Genomic DNA, 9,794 nt, shown 5'->3' with positions numbered 1-9,794 from the left:
AGTAATAAATGTGTTCTAAGATGTAACGGTATGAATAATAATGTTAAAACCGACATTGACTTAAAATTTACATGATGACAAGTTGATAGAATGCATTGTAACAATATAAATAAAATGTTAAATCATAGGAGTAGACAATAGATATCATAGTGATTTAAAATAAACACATGGAAGGTATGAATATAATGTTAAATCCAACATTGACTTGTTAAACCATCAAATATATTGAAAATGACAGAAAGACGTAGCAGTAGGCAATTGCTATAACATATAGAAATATTATACACACATATACCTACACATATGCGTTCATCTGTGTGTCTGTTAATTTAAATGCGTCTAGTAAAATAAACCTACCTAATGGAAGGTTTGCTCCAATGCCATTGATTTAACAATTAGCTCAAGAAAAAACCAAGCCATTGCCAACACATCATCATATACTTGGTCCAACACGATAACCCTTAGCCTGCAGAACAAAATTACAAACTATTGAAGGAAAAAAGTACTAAAAAGTTAAAATGCTTTTTCTAATAGAAGCTAACAATACTTCAAACACCTAAATTCAATCAAATATATAATTTAGACACTTACTTTTTCATAGTATGATAACTAAAATGCACCTAACATTTGATAAAATAGTCCATTTTGTCTATTTTTAGAATTTTCGCCCATCATTTTATTTTGAGGAAAAAAAGGTCGCTTCATGGATGAAAATCATTAGCCAATAAACAATTGACACTATAAAATAAAAGCTTTTCCCCTCTACTGACACTTTAAGGGCCGAAATGATCCCAAAAAAATGAAAAGGGTTAAAATGACTATTTAGTCAAACATCAAGGGCTTTTTTTACCTTAAAATGAAATGTTAAGACCAAAATACTCCAAAAAAAAGAATAGGGGTCAAAATGATTATTTAGTCAAACGTTAAAGGAATTATTGACATTATACGCTTTTTCATTAATTTTTTTTATTAATCTAGGGTGCTTACAAATGGTAATATCTATTTTAAAGAACTTAAAACCTCTAGGAATAATGATCATTACTTTAACCATTGAGGTAGATTGATTAAAAAATCATAAATCAACTTATTATGGTAGTTTTGTTATGCGACGACCTAACTTAATTCATAATGTTAATTGTTTGTTGACTAACGCTTTTGTTGTGCAATGACCTAACTTAATTAGGTTAGACATGAACATGTCATGGTTGGGGGAGAAGAGGAGAAGCACGAGGAGAAGGGCATTGGGGATTCATAAAATGAATGAAGGATTGCGAAAGAGAAGAAAATGGAATTAGGAATTAAAAATTCTGAAATTAAGGGAGAAGGAAATGGGTCACATGATATGCTGGCAGATAAGATGAAGCTAGAAAAATAAGGCCCAACCGTAATTCAATTGGTAGCCCAAGAGAATAATATGCCTAGATGTCAAGAAAAAGTTAGCCTTAGTACACTGTAATTATATAAAACCATGAACTAGAGGAGGAGAAAGTCATGCTTTGATTGAATAAATTCTAAACTTCTTTGATTCTCTTTTTTCTCTCTCCTTAATCTTTATTCTTCGTCTATCTCTTTTCTTCGTCTATTTTTCTTCTCTAATCACACTAGGGTCATAACAAATTGGTATCAGAGTCATCATTTCCTAGCAGCTTGAAGCAAAGAACCAAGGCATGGCATACTCCATTAATCTTTCTGTGATTCATAGGTAGTTTGACGATCTCACCAAGATGGTAAAGTATACAATTGCTAAATCAACTCCTTCAAAATGGTAGAAGGTATAGAATGCTCACATAACTAATTTGGAGAAGAAAATGGACACAACCCAGAGATTGGTGGAGCAGATCTTCCAAATTCTGACTATTACAAAGAGTGAGCAAAAATAAAAGCAAAGGGTTGAGGTAATGTATCTCAGGTGTTCGACAAAATGCAAACAAAAGAAGCTAAGCCATTCATTATTGAATTATCCAGCCTCTATGATGGTCAAGATCCAGCAAAAATAGAAGCTGAGCAAAAACAAGCAACGAAGAACGACATAAAGGCTACTATGATGGTTGATGCTTATAGTAAGAACATCTACCTTGTTTATACACTTGACGAAGTTTGCTTTATGCCCAAAATTGAGCTGGAAAGCACTGATTCACCACTTAAATGTTATGTTGAAACTGTAAAGAGTGGCACTAACAATGGTGTTATGATACTTCATTGCAAAGGGCATAAAATGTTTGAGAAAATGTAGAGCTTCAGCATTGGGTAAATCATAGAAGTGGTGACATGGTGCTAAAAAATTAAGAAAATATGAGTCTAAAAGGGTATGCATCCAATGGTTAAATAAATACCAAAGTCCGAAGTCTTACCTCTACATAGATAGAACAAAAATTTAGGAGGAGCTGAATCTGAATCAAAGACTTCTTCAAAATCAAATGAAATCTCCAGAAGAGTTGAGAAGGAGAAATTCACTTATTATGATATAAAATAGAGGAAGAATCGTTATCAATCGAAGAATGATGTTGCCAATGTTAACACAATCATATGCCCAACGTTGATCAGAAATGACCTAACCGAACAGGCTGATTTTGATAATTTCATGGTTCAACGACTAGATGGAATTCAAAATGACTGGGGTTGGTGTAAACAAAAGCTTGGCGTAAATGTCATTCTTGTGGTTTTCATTACTGTTTGCTAAGCTGGAGCTAAAGTCAAGAACATTACTCATTATAAACACATTACTAACTTTGTTGGTAACCAGAAGTTGATCCTGCTAGTCCCTTCTTTCAATGTCATCAATGGTGGTTCACATCCAAGAGACAAACTTACTATGCATGAGTCCATGATTCTCCTTGTTGGGGCATCATCCTTTGAGAGGGTCAAGAAGAGGGATGTGGAAGTCTACCATCACTTGTAGGTTGTTATCGAGAAGAAGTATGGTTAAAATGAAACAAATGTCGGTGATAAAGGTGATTTTGTTGCACCTAATATTCAGGAAAACAAGAAATGGCTTGAGTTGTTACACACTGCTTTTGCTAAAGCAGGTTACACAGACAAAATTATTATTAGAATCAATGTTACTGCATCTTAATTTTATGGACCACTTATAACCTATAACTTGAACTTCAACGAGGAGACAAATGATGGTTCACAAAAAATATCAGGAAATGTTCTCAAAGATTTATACAAGTTTTTTGTTTCTGAGTACCTTATGGTATTAAATGAGGATTCCTATGAGGACAGTGATGACTCTGATGATACAGAGAAAAGTTTTGATCTCTTCGTTGTTTAGCTGCTAGAGTTCTTGTTGGCTATTATGAGTCATACAAAATTGGTAAAGATTGTTGCAAAAAATATTACGGAATTGGTATACTACACTATTGCTTTTCTGCAAGCTACAAAACTACATGTCCATATATGGTCGACGGATGCCAACCAAATGGTAGTGGACGAGGATGATGTAAATAATAGCTACTGTGTCCCTGGTGCAGTTTTACTAGAAGAGTTAGTTATTTGTTGTGAAAAATAAGGTATTATTGCTATTAGTGTTGCGAGGAGAAGATGCAGCTAATTTTAATAAGAAAAAAATGGTGGTTTTGTACTTTGGTGGAAGCTAAGAGAGATGGCCTTGCTTGCTCTGACCTCTTTGTCCGAGCAATTACTTGAGGCAGAACGAGTTTTTGGACTTACAAAAGTGAGTTTAGGGAATCTTGTCGAACAAGTTATTAATGAAGATTTAATTAGGACTATGAATATTGATACTGGCAATAATGGTTTCAAAGAGTCAAGTGATTTATCTTTAGAATCTGAGGCAACAAATCAAAATGGTACCAAGTGGGTGCTTACATTGGCAAGGGCATTGTTTGGAAAATGACTGGTTGAATCATTGGGTTCTCAAGATAAAGAGGAATGCATAAGCAAGTGGAGGATCCCAAAATCTCATAAGGGTGGTCATATATTGAGGAAATTGTTATCTTAATTCATCAAAGAAATTGTTCAGGGCGTGAAGGCGCAAAACATAATGAAAATTTATGCGAATAAAAAATTGACATTTAGAACTTTGAAGGTCGGGGGTCGAGTTTACAAGAAATTACAGTCTTATAATCAATTCTCACTTACTCTTCGTAAGGGATTAAAGTTGGCAGCAAGGTTCTATGGTTCTATGGTGCTCAAAAAACATAGGGAGAAGAAGCACAATCAGATGCAGTGGATGAATTTAGAGCTGGAAAACGTCACTGTGGTAAATTATATTGTACTTAAAGCACAAGTCCTAGGTTTTGATCCTAGGGGACAAGGACCGTCTAAAAGGGGATGAATTGTCATGGTTAGGGGAGAATAGGAGAAGCACGAGGTGAAGGGCATTGGGGATTCAGAAAATGCATAAAGGAGTATGAAAGAGAAGAAAAGAGAATTAGGGATTAAAAATTCTGAAATTGAGGGAGAAGGAAATGGGTCACCTGATATGCTGTCAGATAAGATAAAGCTAGAGAAAGGAGGCCCAACAATAATTCAATTGGCAATCTAAGAGAAGAATCAGCCCTAGCGGTCAAGCAAACGTTAGCCTTAGTACACTTTAATTAAATAAAACCATGTACTAGAGGAGGAGAAAACCATGATTTGATTGAATGAATTCTAAACTTCTTTGAATCTCTCATTTTCTCTCCTTAATCTTATTCTCTTTATTCTGTGTCTATCTCTTTTCTCTCTTCTTATTCTATTTTTCTTCTCTAATCACACTAGGGTCATAACAAAAAATCATTTTGTCCCTATTCTTCTATGATATTTAGTTATGAAATCATAAATCAAATTATTAGGGTAGTTTTACTGTCCAACGATCTAATTTAAGGTTAATTTGTAACGGATATTAATTTAAAATGTTATCATATCTAATATAAAAGTTATACATTTGTGATTTCAATTACAATAGAAAATATTTATTATGATGAGTTTTAAAATGACACATGTCTACTCTAAAAATTTACGTAATTGATAATAATTTGATTACAATTAGAATAATTACATGGTTCACATAATTTATTATAGAAAATATGATATTTTTTATTTTAACTAAAATATTTTAACTAATTTCTGTTAATTTACAATCTTATACTAATATATTTTAGACGCATCGCAAACCGTTATCAAAGTGTGATTTGGGGAAACGAAAAAGGAACAGACTACATACAAACCTATGTTTATAGTCTATAGAATCGTCGTGTAAAGTGTGTTAAATCACAGTCAGCGTGTCACACCAAAGCCGCTTCGTCTGCCAGAAACTCAGAAATCAGAAGAGAAATAACTGATAGTACATAATAAACCCAGAGAGGAACATCGCAGAAGGGAGTAGGTAGGTTGTATTTTCTGGTTTTCCCCACAATGGCTTCTATGTTGGAACCTGGAAGCTCACCGGAAACATTTATTTACCGGAAGGGGTCGGCTGCTGATTCCACAGCCTTTGATACTGTAACTTCGCCTCTTCCTTTGTCTTTAATCTGTGGTGCCAAAAACTCCGGTAAAACTACTTTCCCCGTCATCTCCTTAATGTTCTTCTCCAAAGGTTAGGAGTTCAAGACAGAATCATAGTTTGTTTCTTTGGGGGTTTCTTTTTCGAGTTTTCATTTATTTGTTGTTAATGGATATTGACTAAACGTTTAAATATGCACTGATATTAGCTGTTATTGCTGGATGGTTTAGTCTGCCCCTATTTTTATTCATTTGTCTAGTTTTATGTGGAGGGCTAATGTAGTTTTGGATTCCGGAAGGCAAATACATCCATTTGGTGATTTATTTTGCCTTGTCAAGCTGTATTCGTGAAAGGCAAAATATGTCCTTGCTGTTTTGTTATGTTAATGGATGGAAAAAAGCTAAGGTTTGGTAGAAATTGCATGTTCTTAGCACTTTTGAATTGAACTGGGTTTTTTTATTTTATGAGAATTAATAGCTTCATTCTAACCATCTTTTCGTCATGTTCTTAGCAGTATGGAAAAGTAGCTTATTTGGACACAGATGTTGGGCAGTCTGAGTTCACAGTTCCAGGTTTTGTGTCACTTACTGTTTCGACAAAATTACCCCAGGTTTTCAGCTTTCTTAACACTTTTCTTTTCATCATATCCTCTAAAGTTCTGTGTTAATCAATTTGTTCTTTTGTCGACTGACTGGAGGCTTTCTATAACTTTTGGATGTCCAAATAGATTTGGCAATTCCATGCTTGAAGACACCTGAGAGGTACTCTACTGAACCTATTCTGTTAATTTTGGTTTTTTGTTGTGGACTTAGTATTTCAAGACTTGAACTGATATCTATTTGTTGTTTCGTTGTAATAAGCACTAAAACTCTTTGGTGTAACTTTCTTTAAGGTGCTTTTTAGTTTGGTGATGTTTCATCAAAAAGAAACCAATCAACACACTTGAAATACATATGTGCTCTATACAATTACTATCGAGAGCAATACATGTTTGACAAGAGTGAAAGTGCTGGTAGGACTGAATTACCCCTTGTTTTAAATACCCCTGGCTGGGTGAAAGGTATACTCTGATCTGCATCCAATTGACTGCTAATGCCCTTGTTTTTGTGAACTTGTTATTACCAGTTCTTTGGTTATAATTTTTAGTTTTTCCTTCTTTATTCAAATGTAATTTACTATAACTATAATGGGAATGTTTTGTTATCTTGAATTTATCAGGCATTGGTTCCGAAATATTGGTGGATATGTTGAGATATATTTCTCCTACTCATGTGGTTAAGATAAACATATCAGGCATTCTGGTTAGATGGTGATTGTGATGGGATGGTTAATGTTATGGAGATCAAGTCTGCACGCCGGGACTCCTTTAACAGATCGTAAGTTTGTTTCCATATTTAAGTTAACCTATAAATTTTGAAATCTTGAATCTTTGTAAGTTGAATTACTTCAATATGCAATTTGTCATTTGTTTGGTTGAATGATATTGTTTGTGTCTTTTTCTATATTTTGCTATTTTTGTTAGTTCTGCATATTTTCTTTAAAACATGATAATTCTTGGGATATGTGGCTTTGCTTCCTACATCTTGCTTTAATTTGTTTTCTTGTAGGGTGCTAGTACAAAAGGATGCCCGCCTTCTGCGAGATTTAAGGATCATTGCTTATTTCAGGCAATGCTTTCCTAGTGACAAGCCTATTACTACAATCAAAGAACTTGCATATGCCCTGGCTTCTCATTCTCCGTACGAGGTTCCAATATCAGTTATCAAAATTAGACATCTTCATTACCAGGTTAGATACCAATTACCAATAGATGGATTTCAGTGGTTTTTGCACTATAAAATTTCTTCCAAGAAAAAGAATTGTAATATTTTTTTTCACTATCTGAGGCCAATTACCCGATAATAAAATTTTCTTCAATTACCCCTCAAATAATGCTTTGATGCTGTTTTGGAAGCTCTATGCATCTCTTATATGATTCACTAGTTGAGGCTACCCATTTCTCTGTTAATTCTTTCTACTGCACAATGTTACAAGGAATAACTCAGCGATGATCACGCTGCTAACATATGCCATTTGTAGCATGAGCATATCTCATACTTTTGTATTCTAAAAACCAAAAAAGGATTCAGTACCAGTAAACTCCTTGTATAATTGTTTTTTTCTCTCTTTAATTCTAGGTTCCAAGCACTGAAACATACTACCGTTTGAATGTAACTATTGTTGGCTTGGCTGTTAGTTCGGAGGAGTCTGAAGATTTACCGTGGTGTGTTGGACTTGGTAGGTCATGGTTACACTGGCTTAGTTGATTGCTTGGTTACCTTGAACTTTTTTATGATATTACTTTGAATCATCTTTGGTTCATCAATTTTCCTTTTTTTATTTGGAAAAACTTGAGAAGCCTTTATACTATCCATGAGTTGTTAATTAATGCATATAAGTTTATAGTTTCATACTTTTTACCAACTAGGCAGCAACATATGCTGGTGATTGTGTCACAGAAATTTATTGAGAAATTTATTGTTGAATATTATGCAAAACTAGAAATCTCTTAAAAATGAAGAATGGTAACTGAACATTTTCTTTAAACTTGCATAGAGTAAAGCATTCTTTGATAGATAGGCTGAATGGCCCTGATAAAAGAATTAAGACCTTGTGGGGCTTAGCTAGGGTGAATATTAGTTTGAACTATTCTAGGAAACTTCACTACTTCTCTTTCTTCTTTCTTGATCCTTTTATTATCCAGGAATTGTGCGAGGAATTGACACACTCAAAGGTGTACTTTATGTGATAACTCCTGTTCCGCCGAGCACTCTGGAGAAGGTCAATCTTTTCCTGCAGGGCTTTATTCAGATTCCTACTTGTTTTTTGCAGGTAATTTGAGCTCAAAACCTTAATATTTTCGAAGGCAAAATATTTTTCTATTTCGTCTTGTTGCAACCCTCTCTATTCTCTTTTGGGGTGAATTAGCCTGATAGACTAAGACCAGAGTATATAGGATGCTTGCTTCTTATAACAAAAGACGGGTAGGAATAGTGGGGAAGGGTGTGTGGGAGAGAAAGACCCCCACTCAATTGGTCCTAAGAGGATAATACAATTGTGCAAAAAATTGATAGGAGGAAGTCCTGCTGAATCGAGCAGTGTCTTGCTCATGTGCAGTCCTTTGCAGTTTTCACTGCTAACACCTCTCTTTTCTCAACTAAAATTCAAAATTTGCTGGTTTTAGATATCTATGCAGTCTGTACATTCTTTTGCACTATATTATCATAAAAATATTCTAGTTCTTGCCTAATATGTACTTGTTAGTTGATGAATATTGTCATAGTTGTCTCAATTCTTTATTTTCATAACACCTTTTATGGTTACAACTTTGGTTCTTCTCTTAACAATTGGTTACATATTTTTCATAATTTTACAGGTTAAGGGATGCAGATCACCTTACGTAACTTCAAATGTTTTGTCGGATAGGTTTTACTAATCATACGAATAATTTTCATCGGATATCTGTTATTGATGTCTATAGGAAGTGGCCAATATACATTAGCTGTTTCTATATTTGATTTTGAAGTAACAGGGAGCCAACTCTCATAGTTGTAGTCTTTTCAAAAATATATCCATGAATCCGTAGAAACTAATGTAAAACTTATTACAATAGTTACTATTGTTAGTTTAATGCAGTATTTTACTAGTCAATGTTATTGGCTTACTGTTTCAATTGAATTATGGAAGCATGTTTAACGGTGATGTGCAGTGGCGGAGCTATATGCTTTTTAGGGGACACGTGTCCACCCTGAAATTTAAAATTAGTTTATTAAGTATTCATTTTTTATATATGTGTTCACCTTAAAATTAATTTGTGCCTATCCTAAATATTTTGTATTTGCTTTGGATTTTATATATCTAAAAGATAACTAAAAATGCCTATTATAAACATTATTTTTGTTTGGTTTAAAAATCTATTCATTAAGCCGAATCAAAATAAAACAAAAATAAATCTAGCTAAAACTCAAATCCAATATGCAATCCAAATTTAATATATAAGCATGTTTAATGGTGATGCGCAGTGGCGGAGCTACATATTACAAATTTTAGGTTGTATTACAATTTTTAGAAGTTGACATAGAAAATCTTCAAGAGGATCCGAAAAAAAACCAAAGATCATAGAATATCATCTTAATGATCAAGAAGAACTTCGAAGGGCTTATTTGTTGAAAGGTCCTTGCCAATCAAAAGAACACAAGTTCCTAAGAAGTATAATGATAATTAAAGTTTCAATCTTAAATGGTTCGAAGAGCATAAAAGTTGGTTACTTATCTTACAACTACAATTGATTGAGTTCGATTCCTTTCGC

The 9,794-nt window shown here is 33.7% G+C and overlaps 2 pseudogenes; both read left to right on the top strand.

Moving 5' to 3' along the window:
• The first annotated feature begins 1,921 nt into the window (after nucleotides 1–1,921).
• On the top strand, nucleotides 1,922–3,274 carry LOC120187376 (annotated as a pseudogene).
• A 2,084-nt stretch (nucleotides 3,275–5,358) lies between these two features.
• Nucleotides 5,359–9,003, top strand: LOC120187374 (annotated as a pseudogene).
• Nucleotides 9,004–9,794: the final 791 nt, after the last annotated feature.

Source organism: Hibiscus syriacus, unplaced genomic scaffold (assembly GCF_006381635.1).
Source record: "Hibiscus syriacus cultivar Baekdansim isolate YM2019G1 unplaced genomic scaffold, ASM638163v2 tig00113725_pilon, whole genome shotgun sequence".
In the NCBI taxonomy this organism is placed as follows: Eukaryota; Viridiplantae; Streptophyta; class Magnoliopsida; order Malvales; family Malvaceae; genus Hibiscus; species Hibiscus syriacus.
The sequence above is the reverse complement of the archived record's forward strand: the minus strand, read 5'-3'. Positions and strand labels throughout refer to the sequence as shown.